Source organism: Anomaloglossus baeobatrachus, chromosome 1, assembly GCF_048569485.1.
Source record: "Anomaloglossus baeobatrachus isolate aAnoBae1 chromosome 1, aAnoBae1.hap1, whole genome shotgun sequence".
Lineage (NCBI taxonomy): Eukaryota > Metazoa > Chordata > Amphibia > Anura > Aromobatidae > Anomaloglossus > Anomaloglossus baeobatrachus.
Window position 1 is genome coordinate 46,834,134 of NC_134353.1, and position 14,100 is coordinate 46,848,233.

Consider the following 14,100-nt stretch of genomic DNA (forward strand, 5'->3'; position numbering starts at 1 on the left):
GGGCCGAGCAGGGCATCGCTGCGGCGGCCTGGGCTTGGCGGGCCGCACCTGGAGTGGCTGCGGCCTGGCTCAGCGTCGCCGCGCCGGGCGCCTCTTCAGGGACCGCGGGCGTGGCAGCAGGGGTCGGGGCATCCGGGCTGGCAGGGGCAACACTGGACTCACCCATCGGTAGCATCATCGGGGTCTGAGTCGTCACCGCCCGGTCTGGCACTCGGCGCGCGGCTCTCTCTTCATAGGCCTCAACCGCCGCGGTCATCCACAGAAACTCCGTCCGTCCCTCTCTGATCAGCCTTCCGACCCTGGCCTCCAGTTGATCGCAGAACTCAGCAAGCTCCCGACACCACCAGGCAGCGGAGCCTGGCTCTGGGTCTCTGCATTCAGACGCCATTTTCTCTAACAACAAGCTGCTGGCTTCTTTTCCGTTCTGCCGTCTCTGGACGCTTCCGCTCTCTTCACAAGCGAGGTCAGAACTCTGCAGGGGATCTCTGGGTAGCCACACCTCTTCGTGGGCGGTAACTTCTCCCAGCGCGGGCTGCTGTTGTTTTTCGGCGCGCTTTTCATGGTGGCAATATGGCGGCGCTTCCAATTTTTCAAGCGGACCGCCCAGGCACATGGTCACCTGTCTGAACAGGTCTAGTCCTTATCCTGTTCGTGACGCCAGAAGTTGTGAAGCCCCGCTAGTATGTGTCGGTGCAGTACCTTCAGGGACTCCACGGGGATGGAACAGTCTGGAACCAGGTATTCCTTCAGGCTGACTTCTGATGGTGACTACCAACTCGCCTTCCTTAGCCCTTGGTGGTTTGGGGTAACCCCGACTTTTAGTCCCTATGGGGGTCACCCAGGGAAGTTGCTGAAGCCTCTCTCCCCTTCGTTTGCCGTTTGCTTGTTGCCTGGGCCAGATCACTCCAGCTGCTTGCCTCCTGTGAACTATGGGCCCTAACTGTGGCTACGTGGCTGCGGCTTTTAGGTGTTGTGGTGTGGGCTTTGAGGGCCCCACACCGGCAGGTTTAGCAGGGAAAGGTGGATCTATCCCCGCTCCGGGATCTGCCGCCCGTTTGGGCCTGGTTCTCCCTAGCAGTCTCCTTACTTCCCACTCTGTGCTCTCTCTCTAGCTGGAGATGGGTTTCGGGTAGCACTCCTAGGTGACCGTTCTCCCCCGTCGGTAGCCACTGCGCGGACGCTGTCAGACTGCAACAACCCCGAGGTCTGCTCCTCTCTGAGCTCCCTGGACTCTGCACTGAACCGGCTCACTGCTCCTCCTCTCCTGTTCTTGCCTACGCCACCTAGCAACCAGGCTCTCTTACCACACCCCTTGATTGGAGATGGAGGCTTTTGGCCCCCTCCACTATTCCAGTGGAGGTGAAGGCTTTTCCCCCTCCTGGGATCCCCAGGGGTCCTCTCAAAGGTACATGTGTGAGACCTGATCACTATGCGCCTGTGTAGTCACACCTCGGTCAGCCTTCTGGATTACCTGTATTGTACTGTCCCCAGCATGGGTGCAGTACTCAGTGGTGCCTGACCAGGTCAGGGGCGCCACACATGTGCTGTGCATGTGGGGAGTTCTCTGGAGATATACTGTGTAAGTGAATTCACTTTGTGGAGTATCAATGTGTATATGGGTCATGTATTATACTGTATGGGGACTGTAAAAGTGATACCAAAATTGGTGAAGATTCTATAAGGGCTTCTATAAGGGCACATCTTCTGTGTACATGTTCCTCACCATCTTCTAAAAAGTTGGAAGGTATGCCCTTCGGTGAATAAATGCCTATGTGCCATGATCATGCCTACGCTGCTGATTTCCTTTTTTCTTTAGAGGGATTCAGTTGGTAACTCTTGCAATGGGGCCCCATGATTTGTATGTTATGTCCCTGCACTAGGTGACAACATAACAGAAACATATGTTATATATTCTATGTAGTCAAACAAACAATTGAGAAATTACATTTTTTCAAAGACAGTAATCTTGCTTTACACATCTCGGGATATATTGATAAAAAGAAAATATTTGTTTTTCTGCATCTAAAATAATCAAACATATATTAGTAGCCAATAAAGGCCCCGTTACATGCAACAATGTATCTAACGTTATATCGCCGGGGTCACGGATTCCGTGACGCACATCCGGCATCGTTAGCGACGTCGTGACACCAACGAGCGGCTGTTAACGATGGAAAATACTCACTTAATCGTCCATCGTTAACACGTTTTCAAAAAATCGTTGGTTGTTGAGGACGCAAGTTGTTCGTCGTTCCCGTGACAGCCCACATCCCTATGTGAGAAACAAACTACAGTGTACCTGTGTCCTCAACGAGCACCGAGATGGGAGTGACGGAGATGCGGCTGCTCTCCGCCCCTCCGCTTTTATTGGCGGCCTGCTCTGTGACGTCGCTGTGACGCCGAACGAACTTTCCCCTTTCAGGGGAGGTTATTCACCGCCCACAGCGATGTCGTTAGGGAGGGCTGTACGTGTGACACGGACAAGCGAGATTGTGCACCATGGGCAGTGATTTGCCCGTGATGCACAAACGACGGGGGCGGGTGCCCATCGCTAGCGATGTCACTCCGTGTAAAACCACCTTAAGACTCCAGCATCTAAGAACAATTTTATATTCTGTAAAGTGAATGTCAACTATTTAACAACATGTTTCACCGCTAGTTTTTCTTCAATATATTTAAAAAGGACCTTTAACCAAATATTTAATGTTGAACTGCACACACAAAGTAATAGAGGCAGCAATGCAGATTTTTTTTTTTTTTTTTTTTTTTTTTTTAACTTCGACTGTCTTTTGAAGAGATATTACCAATAGTGTTGGGCGGTCCCGGACTGTAAAAGTTCAGCTATGTGCATTTTCCTAAATACCTGTTCACAGTCCTCAGGGAACTCTGGGTAACTGTCTGGATCCGGACACTTGGGTATTTAAAAAAAAAAAAAAAAAGAAAGTAAAAAGAAAGAAAATAGGGAAAACCAAGCACGTTATACTTAGCAGTCTCCCGCACGGTGGTAACACTGCTTCCTGGGCTGCTCATACTACTTCCAGGGATGCTCCTCATCCTTCATATATATGCACAGTTTCCATGGCCCAACGGAAGTCCCAGCATTTGTAATTCGTTGCAGTAAGACCGCACGCTCCACCCTGTGTGACAGTGTTTCTGAGTGCATTGAATCACACGGACTGTGTGCGTTCTTACAGTGATGTAAAAATACATACGTTTTAAAAACAATTAGGGTATGGTCCTCCATATTATGCTATCTAGCAGAAATAGAGCATACGGCTACAAGCTGCAGCCCCTAGCCATGCACTTATCTTGGCTATGTATCAAAATAAGAGGAACCCATGCAGCTTTTTTTTAAAATAAATAATTTAAAAACTCGGCTTGCGGTCCCCCCCAATTTTGATACCCAGCCAAGATAAAGCCGACAGCTGAGGGCTGGTATTCTCAGGCTTGGGAGGCCCATGGTTATTGACCCCCCCGAGCCTATAAATAGAAGCCTGCAGCTGCTCAGAATTGTCTCATCAATTAGACAAAACAATCCCGGAACTTTACCAGGCTCATCCCGATTGACCTGGTGCGGTTGCAATCAGGGTAATAAGGTGTTAATGATAGCTAACAGCTGCCTCTAAGCTCTAGATTAATAATGGGGAGGGTCTATGAGACCCCCCCCATTAATAATCTGTAAGTGAAAATAAACACAAACATTAAAAAACAAAATAAAATACAAAAAATCCACCTGCTTTATCCAATTTATTAACCCCCAAAACATCAAGTTTCGATGTAATCCACATGAGGTTACACGATGACTACAGCTCTACTACATACTGAAGACAGTAATGCAAAGAAGTGCAAAGAAATAAATATCCAGCTCACCCCAAGACATCCGCACTCCTGGCGTTGTTGAAGTATGAGATCCTGCTGCTGTTCACCGTATGAGGCACAGGTGAGCAAAGGAATGATCCAGCTTCACGTTTCCATAAAAACAGCTTTAATGAAAAACGTTTTTAAAATACAAACAATATTTTTCTTGTAATAAGGATAAGCCACAAAAGTATACCATCTCTGAGTCAGGAAAAATCCAAAGGTTTCCTGACTTAGACCAAGGTCTGAAAGCCATGTGCTCGAAACACGTCTGAAAAGAACCTTTGGATTTTTCCTGACGAGAGATGGTATACTTTTGTGGCTTATCCTTATTATAAGACAAAGATTCTTTGTATTTTAAAAACATTTTCATTAAAGCTGTGTTTTAATGGAAACGTGAAGCTGGATCATTCCTTTGTCCACCAACATACTGAAGACACAGCGTGCGGGCACAGAACATGTCCACGCACTGTGGGCTTCAGGCAGAGAATGACTGAGTCGTAACGATAAGTGGTGACGTCACTCAGTTTACTTTTGGTCACAGCTGGAGGTTCCCAGGATTCCCCCTGTGACTGCAAATAACCTGACCACAGGTGACATAAATAAACTTAGTGATCTCACCTTAGGTGGAGTCACTGAATTTACAGACCTGCATCTCCGGGGAGAAAACTGTTTTTTTGCAAAAAGATGCAAATTTGGTGCTGAAATTTAAACACCATATTCTTTCACCAAATCTGTACCTTCTGGCAAAAAAAAAATGCATCTAAATGCAATGTGCCTTTGATGTGATTTATTTGCTAGGAGATGCAGATTTACTGTTGAAATTTAAACACCATATTCTTCCAGCAAACTTGCACCTTCTAGCAAAAAAGACATCAAAATGCGATGTGGCTTAGCTGTGATTATTTTTTTGCCAGGATACGCAGATTTGGTGCTGAAATGTATACATCATATTCCTACACCTAAGCTGCATCTTCTGTAAAAAAAAAAAAAAATGCAATTTTTTTTTTTTGCCAGGAAATCCAGATTTGGTACAGGAAAATGGTGAATGAATTTCAGCAATAAATCTGTGTCTTTCGGCAAAAAACACACAAAAACGATTTTTTTGTCAGGAGGTGCAAATTTGGTGCTGAATTCTGGTGCAGACATTTCAGCACCAAGTTTGCACTTCCTTGCTGAAAATCGCACTGAAACAGCGTCAAAACCAATTTTGACCCTATGACAATTTTTTTATTTATTTTAATACCAATAGAGATGTACACAAGGCACATCTGATTGGTTACAGTCAGACATGCTGTTAATTACCCAAGTTTCCAGACCCAGATCATTACCCAGGGTTCCCGGAGAACTCCGGGCCTTGGGTCAGTGCTCGGGTACTTTTGAACCTGCACTGATCCGGATTTTTACAGTCTGACTGCACCCATTACTAACTGCAACCCCCAGGGTACTGACCAGCAAGTTTCAAAAAGTCAGGACTGCTGTACATTAGGGGTTGGAGTTAGGGATGAGAATAAATTTCAGTTAAATTAAATTCTACTTGAGTTTTACAAAAATCCTTATTCAATAACATACATATTTTTTTATAATTCACTTCCATACAAATTTAGCAACTTGTCAATCACTGGCTACCAATTCTTTCAGCAATCAATAGGTTAAAAAATGTGAGAGTTCTGCACACCCGGCCAGAAGATGCGTGTTGTGACATAATGACATGGTCACATTCCATACGCTTGCGCACAACCCTCCTGGGCCACATAAAAACTGGAAGTCCCAGTTGAATGTGATAGACCATTTTGCGAATTCCAGTGCATATGGCAGCCGAGCTGCTCGGATCCGGATGGTCTGTGGCTCGAGGTGTTCCGGATCCGGGGGCTCTGTCAACCAGTTTTAAATGAAAAGAAAAGAAAAATAAAATAATAAAAAGTCCGACTACGCCACTCGCGGTTTGCGGCCAGGGATGGTAGGGCCGCCGCTGCAGGTTCCCACTGGGGATGATGGATGAAGGCAGTGTGGATGGTGGAGCCCTCCACGAGCAGGGCTTTTGCCCAGGGGTAGGTGAAGAGTTAACGTTAAGGCGCGCAGCAATAAGTCAGTCCAGACAGGGAGTGCAGTTTTTGTTTTTTTTTACTTACTGGATTTGTGCCCTGGGGACGTGCTGGATCCCAGGTGCGCCCGTGTCCTTTATAGCTGTGCCAGCCAAACTGGTGCCACTCTCCCACCTTTGCACTCTGGTGTATTTGTCAGTCCTCCTTGGCGTGGAGCACTTGGAGGTCTTTTTGGTGTCTGGGTCCTCCCGCAGGTAGCTTGGACTATTTAAGGGAATTTCTTCCGGTCCCCTCTTTTCTGCTGATGCCTCGTACATTAGAGGTGGCAGATGAGTCCTGGAAACCCTCCGCCTGGCAGAATTAACAGATGGCTTGAAGTCCTAGTCTGTTCTGGGATCTGCACCACGTGTGTGCAAAGTACTGTGAGTCCTGGATGTCCACCCCACAGGATCCTTCTTCCTTGGAGCTTGCTCTTTCACTCTCCAGCTACTTTTCTCCTCTGAGAGGCTGATGTTTCTACTCAGGTCTTTGCAGAGTCTTTTCTACTTTCAATGTGTCTCAAGAGTCTGTCTTGACACTTTTCCTTTTACTGCTGCACACTTCTCACTCCTCTCCTCTCTACTCCTTCCTCTTTCACTTCCTATCTCCGACTCACTCACTAACTAAATAACTAACTCCTCCCGCTGTCTACCCACCCTCCCAGGTCACTTTCTCCTCCCCCCCAGGTCTGGTCCCTCCCTTCCCAGTTGGCTGCCTGTAAGCTCACACTGCCCAGCCCTGTCACCTGGTTCTAAGGGGGGTCTCCCACCCTGATTGTGAGTGTATATGTTCTGGTGTCCTAGTGTGTGTGTAATGACTGGCACAGTCATGTAGGACCCGAGCTGTTACCTTGTTTTTGTGACACCTGGTTACCGCAGAGGTGTCACAGTAGGAAACCAGAAGACGCAGTGAGGACCGGACTGGTGACATTGAGTAGTGGATGGGCTAGAGAGGTGAGATTATGCTTTGGCATTTGGAGAGACCCCAGAGCATAAAAGGGAATGCTAAATTTGCAGATAACGTTCCTGCAAATAAAATTTCCTCCGAAAAACTGTGTGAACGCCGAATTCTAATTTTGCCTAAACCGCTCACCTCTACTTGTAATGCAACCCCATCGACTTGCATTACACTATGATAGAGCATAGGAATGTATAGCCATAGCATTACAAATCTGAAATGTGTAAAATTATTAACTCTATAATCTTCAGTGTATACAGTTTTAATGGGAAAGTAACAATGAGTTCGTCTACAACAAATTTCTTCCCTTGTTGAGAAGGTTCTACCATGCATCATCTAAGAAAACACTTCATTAAAAATTAAAAAAAACTAAAAAATCGAGTCGTCAAGTCACAACTTTTCTGAACACGACAATATGATTTGTTCTGGGGAACATTTAGTTTGAGGCAGTAATTGGAGACTTTATTTTGCCTTCAGGAAATATATGAAACGTGCGTGAGATAAAACACAATATGGCAATAATAAAATAATTGATGCGACAAGGTCTGAAGATTTTTTTTTTTTAGAAATGTGTCTTATAAAGTGTTTTTTTTTTTCTTTTGAACACAGGTAAAATAAAATATATGTCCAATATGAAGAGAAAATAAACGAACATGACAGATTTCCACGAATTCTGCGCTTGGGAACCGTAAGTCATCAATAATGGTTTAATTCATATAGCTTTCCTTAATAATAAACCAATGTGTAACAAGACATAGCAAATCCCGACTTGATTAAAAATTAATCTGGTTTCTAAGACAATAATAAACTATAAAGGCTTAAGCACAGTGCTGGGTAATCCAGAAAAGCTAATATTGTGACACTTTGATTCGTGAAGAATTGAAGTCGTCCTCAAAGTAAAACAAAAGCTCTGATCGAGGACAAGTTTCCCGTGCAGGATCAGACAATGAATGCACTTGGGCGCTCGGCAAAGAAATGATTTTGTTTTTAATTCATTTTTAATTGCTAAAATCAGAGTAGAACAACATTGTGAGGAAAGTCGATCAAACAGAAGGAACGGAAGGTTTGTCCTAATTTGTCTCCAAGATCATCTGCAATATTTTTTTCAACTATTATTTAAGTTTTTGAAAGTGTGATACAAAAAAAGTGTGAAAATACTTTATTCAAACTATTTTTTTCAGTCATAAAGATTGAAAGAAGCCGCAGCACCCTCTCACTTTCCATTTATACATCATGTCTGCCTATTCTCAACACTAAAGGATTAATCTGTACCTAAATAAGAAGAATAAAAAAAAAACATCAGATCACCATCTATATATATATATATATATATATATAAAATTGTCTAATTCTGTCCGTCTGTAATGGAAATCCCGCGTCGCTGATTGGACGCGCTATCCGCCCTCGACCAATCAGCGCTGGCCCTGCAGGCTGGGAGATGCGGCTGCTTCCTATTTCCTCCCTCTCTGCTCAGCTCCCTCCGGATTGTATGTGGGTGTTGCTGAGGTAGTGGTGCCGGCAGGCCCCTTAGATACCCAACTGTTGCCTTAGCAACGTGGCACAGACTGTCACAGAGCCTGTGCTAGAGAGCAAATGGAGGAGAGAAGGGAAAATAAGCAAATGCAGGGGAAAATAATGATTGCGGCGTGATGGCACAATGCGTGTGGGCGGTGGTGGGTGCTGACGCCGCCCTGCATATCTAGAACACTCGATGCGCTAGAATCGGGCCACCATCTAGTATATATATATACATATATATATATATATATATCCATGACATTGAGAATCTGGGAGCGATGCATGGATCATATGGATTGGTATCCAAGGCAAGAAACAGGTGAGGGTTAAAAAAATCCAGCACCGTATATGTTATGCTCGCTGGGCTTGACTACAGACCTGAGCCTGGTCTTCTCCAGAGCCCCTGATGGCGGAGATGTTACGCTGTGTGTATTGGTCCGGGTGCCACTCGGGAAGATTGGTGTTGCATCGGCTGGCTCCATGGGTACGGGGGCGAAAGTCTCTGACAATAGGTTTCCGCAGCAGCAGATGGCAAGACTGCATCCAGGATGGATGGAAGGATACAGCAGCAGCGTCCGGCATAGATACTTGTAAGGATGAGTATCATGTAAGTCGGCTAGCTAGACACTTGCGGCTGCAGGGGATGATACATCGTGGCAGCAGGTATCATGGTAGGCAACCAGCTTAGCAGCTCTCAGCAGCAGCAGGTAGGGATATAGCAACAGCAGTCTGTAATGCACACAGGTATCAGCAAACAGAACTAGCACAATGTATCTGCGGCAGCAGTACAGTGCTAGGGTGCCTGAGAACTAGCAACGTATTAGACTTATTGCCCAGAAACCACTGATAGGGCAGAGGTGTCTTAAGTACCTATGGCCTCCCAGCTGACCTGGGAGGTACTTCCGGGTTAGGCGGATGCTGGTCCTTTAAGAAAAGGAACGTGGCCGCGGGCATCCCCTACGGAACGAGAACTGGAGCTTGTCAGGTGAACAGATGCTCCGTGAGGCTGCAGCATGGGATGGGGACGGGACTACTGCTGCAGGACGCCTGGACAGGTGAGGGAACTAGTGACCTCACTGGGGGAGGTGAGCAGTACAGTGCGATGATGTCGACATGGGAATTACAGTATAAATACAAAATCTTTATTGTAAGTGTTCCATAATAAATTGAAAACGGTATCTCACACGTACAAAGTCCCCACCTTATGTGTTTCAGACAGGTCCTGATTCATAGGCATAGTACTATGCCTAGGAATAAGGACATCTGTCTATAATGCATAAGGTGGGGGCTTTGCACATGTAGAATTACCAATTTTTAACCTATTTATATAAAACTTATAATAAAAATGTTGTTTTTTTGCGGATTAATCCGTATACTGAGGTGTATGTTTTCTATTGACCAGTATACAGTGTGTCCACCCATATCCTGTCCACCGCCATTAACTTGAGAACGGCGGCAGCTATAGGCATAGAAGTGGTGTCTAGGTATAGTAAAATAGCCATGCGCTACACAATGAAACCACCTATAGCACCACCTGGTGGAAAACAACGAGTTAGCATTTTTATCTTGAACATGGAACGAGATAGAGAAAAAAAGTGAATTACAAAGTTGCAGGGCATCATCAATTCAATACGAATCGACACCTTGCATACAGAAATGCTATGATTAGAACGTGTAAAACTCACAAGGCTGCGGACGTGAAGCGATACCTCATGGAGAGCTTCCTACAAGTCATTGGGTATGGTGGCTGTGTGGAGTGGCCTCCACGCTCACCTGACCTGACCCCATTGGTCTTCTTTCTGTGAGGTCACATCACACAGCAGGTGTATGCGACCCCTCCACCAACATTGCAGGACCTACGACGACGTATCACAGATGCTTGTGCAAACGCGGCACCTACCATATTGCACAACGTGCAGCAATATACGGTATGCTGTCCAGAGTCCAGATGTGCATTGCAGCTGACAGGGGACACTTTGAGCATCAAAGTTAAATGAGCGCCATATGCGTGACCAGCATTCAATGTTTTGGAAGGTCATGGGTTTCATATTATAGCATTTCTGTATGCAAGGTGTCGATTCGTATTGAATTGATGATGCCCTACAACTTTGTAATTCACTTTTTATCTCTATCTTATTCGTTTTAGAGCTAAAAATGCTAACTCCGTTGTTTTCCACCAGGTGGCGCTATAGGTGGTTTCATTGCATAGCGCATGGATATTTTACTATACCTAGACACCACTTCTATCCCTATAGCTGCCGCCGTTCTCAAGTTAATGGCGGTGGACTGGCTATGGGTGGACACACTGTATATGAGAGATAACTGACGTTTAATGTGGTCATAGTTTTCACAATAATACGGTACGTCTATTGTTGACCGATTCGAGCAATAGACTGATTGAATATGATAGTCTTGTGACAACTTGGTCATTTAAAATCGGAATGTGTGAAGCAATTCAAGGTAAATTTAATATATTTCAAATTTAACAAAAAATTGGTATTGACCAAAATCTTAACATTTCTGGGTGGTCACCATTTTGTTGGTTTACAATGGGCTGGGAAACAGTAAAAAAAATTGTTTATCCATTACTCCTTAGCCATTCCCGTATCTGTGTCATCAATGCCATTCCTCAGATTACCTCTTCTGTCCTGTATCTTCTCTCTTCTTTCTTTTTTATGTCATGTCCTGCCATCGCCTTCCATTCACTAGGACATATGAAGTGCAGTGTACCACAATAATGTACATTGCATGCCACATGATAATGTGGGGTTCATTGATTGGAAGATCTAACCAGTAGACAGATAATCAATGGAAGAGTTGATGGAGGACGGGTGATAGGACAAGTGCGGAGATGGTTGAGATAATTTTTGTAATTCTCTCCCAGCCGATTCAATTTGCATTGAATTTATTCGAATTTCCCCTGGTGAATTGACTATATGGGAGAGAAAAGGCGCAATAGGGTCTTACCCGATATATTGGGCAAAATCATAAAGAAGTAATGCACTCACCTGATCGGGTTGTGCCAGTCACAACACCATTGACAGCAAAAATGAGCGCCCAAGCAGTCCAGCAGCAGCCCTGCTACACAAGTGGAACATCAAAGAAAAAACTGGAGAAAACAGGTTTTACGCCGCGCTTGAAGACCACAGACATTGATGTCGGAACAGATTGATGTCGGAACAGATCCCAACTGTCTCCTTCTTCAGGGAAAGAACTCAATTCAGTTCTTTCCCTGAAGAAGGAGACAGTTGGGATCTCCGAAACGCGTAGGAATGAAATAATAAAAGAATCATCTGTTCCGACATCAATGTCTGTGGTCTTCAAGCGCGGCGTAAAACCTGTTTTCTCCAGTTTTTTCTTTGATGTTCCCCTGGTGAATTGAGCACATCTGCCAAAAATAAGATTGAATTTCAAGAGTTTTGCTCAATTCTAATTCGAAAGATTTAAATTGCCAAACCTAAAGGCTGTTTCCCCCAGGGAAAATAAAAAGCCTATTCTCACCTGCACGGCAGGTAGAGCTCCAGCAGTGTCAAGGCTCACGGTGCTGGGGCTCATGGCACATTATGACATCACGCGAGCCTTGCATTCAATCAGCACTGGCTTTCCTCTCAACTGCCCTTTGACACAAGAGCAATCAACAAGTAGTGAGGGGCAGCCGCAGCGATCACTTCCTGTTGATTAAAGGCCCAATTACATGCAACAACATCGCTAACGAGATATCGTTGGGGTCACGGAATTCGTGACGCAGATCCGGCCTTGTTAGCAACGTCGTTGCGTGTGACACCTACGAGCGACCGCTAACGATCAAAATACTCACCTAAAGCCTGCTTTACACGGTACGACCGATTGTGCGATTTCACAATCGATCGTACCCGCCCCCGTCCTTTTTGCGTCACGGGCAAATCGCTGCCCGTGTCGCACAAAGTCAGTAACCCCCGTCACACATACTTACCTCTCGTGCGACCTCGCTGTGGGCGGCGAACATCCACTTCCTGGAGTGGGAGGGACGTTCGGTGTCACAGCGACGTCACACGGCCGCCGGCCAATAGAAGCGGAGGGCGGAGATGAGCGGGATGTAAACATCCCGCCCACCTCCTTCCTTCCACATAGAGCCGGCGGCGGCCGCGGGAGGCAGGTGAGCTGCTCATCGTTCCCGTGGTGTCACACGGAGCGGCGTGTGCTACCACGGAAACGATGGTCAACTAAATTAAACGATATTATGGAACCTAGCGAGCAGTACCCGACTCACGATTTGTGAGCGATACTGCGTCGCTAGGAGGTGTCACACAGGCCGGCATCGCCAGCGATGCCGGATGTGCGTCACAAAAAACGTGACCCCGACGATCTATCGCACGATAGATTGTGTGGTGTAAAGCAGCCTTTATCGTTGATCGTTGACACATTGTTCATTTCCCAAATATCGTTGCTGGTGCTGGACGCAGGTTGTTCATTGTTCCTGAGACAGCACACATCGCTACGTGTGACACCCCGGGAATGACAAATAACAACGTACCTGCGTCCTGCCGGCAATGAAGTGGGCATGTTGTTAATGTGGCTGGTCTCCGCCCCTCCGCTTCTATTGGCCGGCCACTGTCTGACGTCGCTGTAACGGCGCATGAACAGCCCCCTTAAAAAATAGGTTGTTCGCCGCCCACAGCGACCTCGCTAGGAAGGTAAGTATGTGTGACACGTCCTAGGGATATTGTGCTCCACAGGCAGCGATTTTCCCGTGACGCACAAACGATGGGGGTGGGTGCTTTCATGAGCGACATCGCTAGCGATGTCGCTGCGTGTAAAGCAGCCTTAACTCATTTGTCCAAAACCGGGGAGACAGAAACTGGCACTGAATGGATGCAAGGCTCACGTGATGGCACAATGTCATGATTGTCGTGATCCTGGACACCACTGGAACCACACCGGCCGTGGAGGTGAGTATAGATTGGGAAAACGTAGAATCAGAAGGGGTTATCCTAATAGTGGACCACCCCTTTAAGAAAAATTGGCTAATCTCTCAGGTGCTGCAGTAAATTATTGTAAAGCATGTGGAACTGGGATGAAGCATAATTGAATTCAACCGCCAGATTCAGATTTAATTCAAGGACCAAGGGCAGAATGTGGAAAAGGTGCAAAGTCAGTACTCGCAATTCTAGTGCAGGAAAAATTCTAAAAGTTGGCAATTAGTATATTACAAGGCCATCGCATCAACTTTTCAACTTTTTTCCCTTCTTCTATCTATATCCTATTCATTAGAGATTGTAGATTGTAAGTGTATGAGGTCAGGATGCCCACCTAAGTAATGTAAGTCACCAAACAGTAGGTTTTACGAGTTAAGCACTGGTTTGTTTGTCTGTAGCTGATGCGTAATCGTATATATTGTGCAGTGCAGACTTTAATGGCACTATATAAGTATGTGATAATAGTAATTCCAGTAAATATTGGCACAGCCCAACGACAAGAGTGGTACAACCACGCTGTACAAACAGCTCCACTACCGTCAGAACTTGCCTCGTGTCTTTACACATTATATTATCTTAGCATGCCCCCCTAGATCAATGCTTGTAGACCTAAATGTTAACACAGCATAAACCACTTATGTTATGTAAGTCTTGTGTCCTGCAAGGCTAGAAAACCACTTTACAAGCATTATCCTTTCAATTGTAGGAAACAGACAGTAAAGAAAATA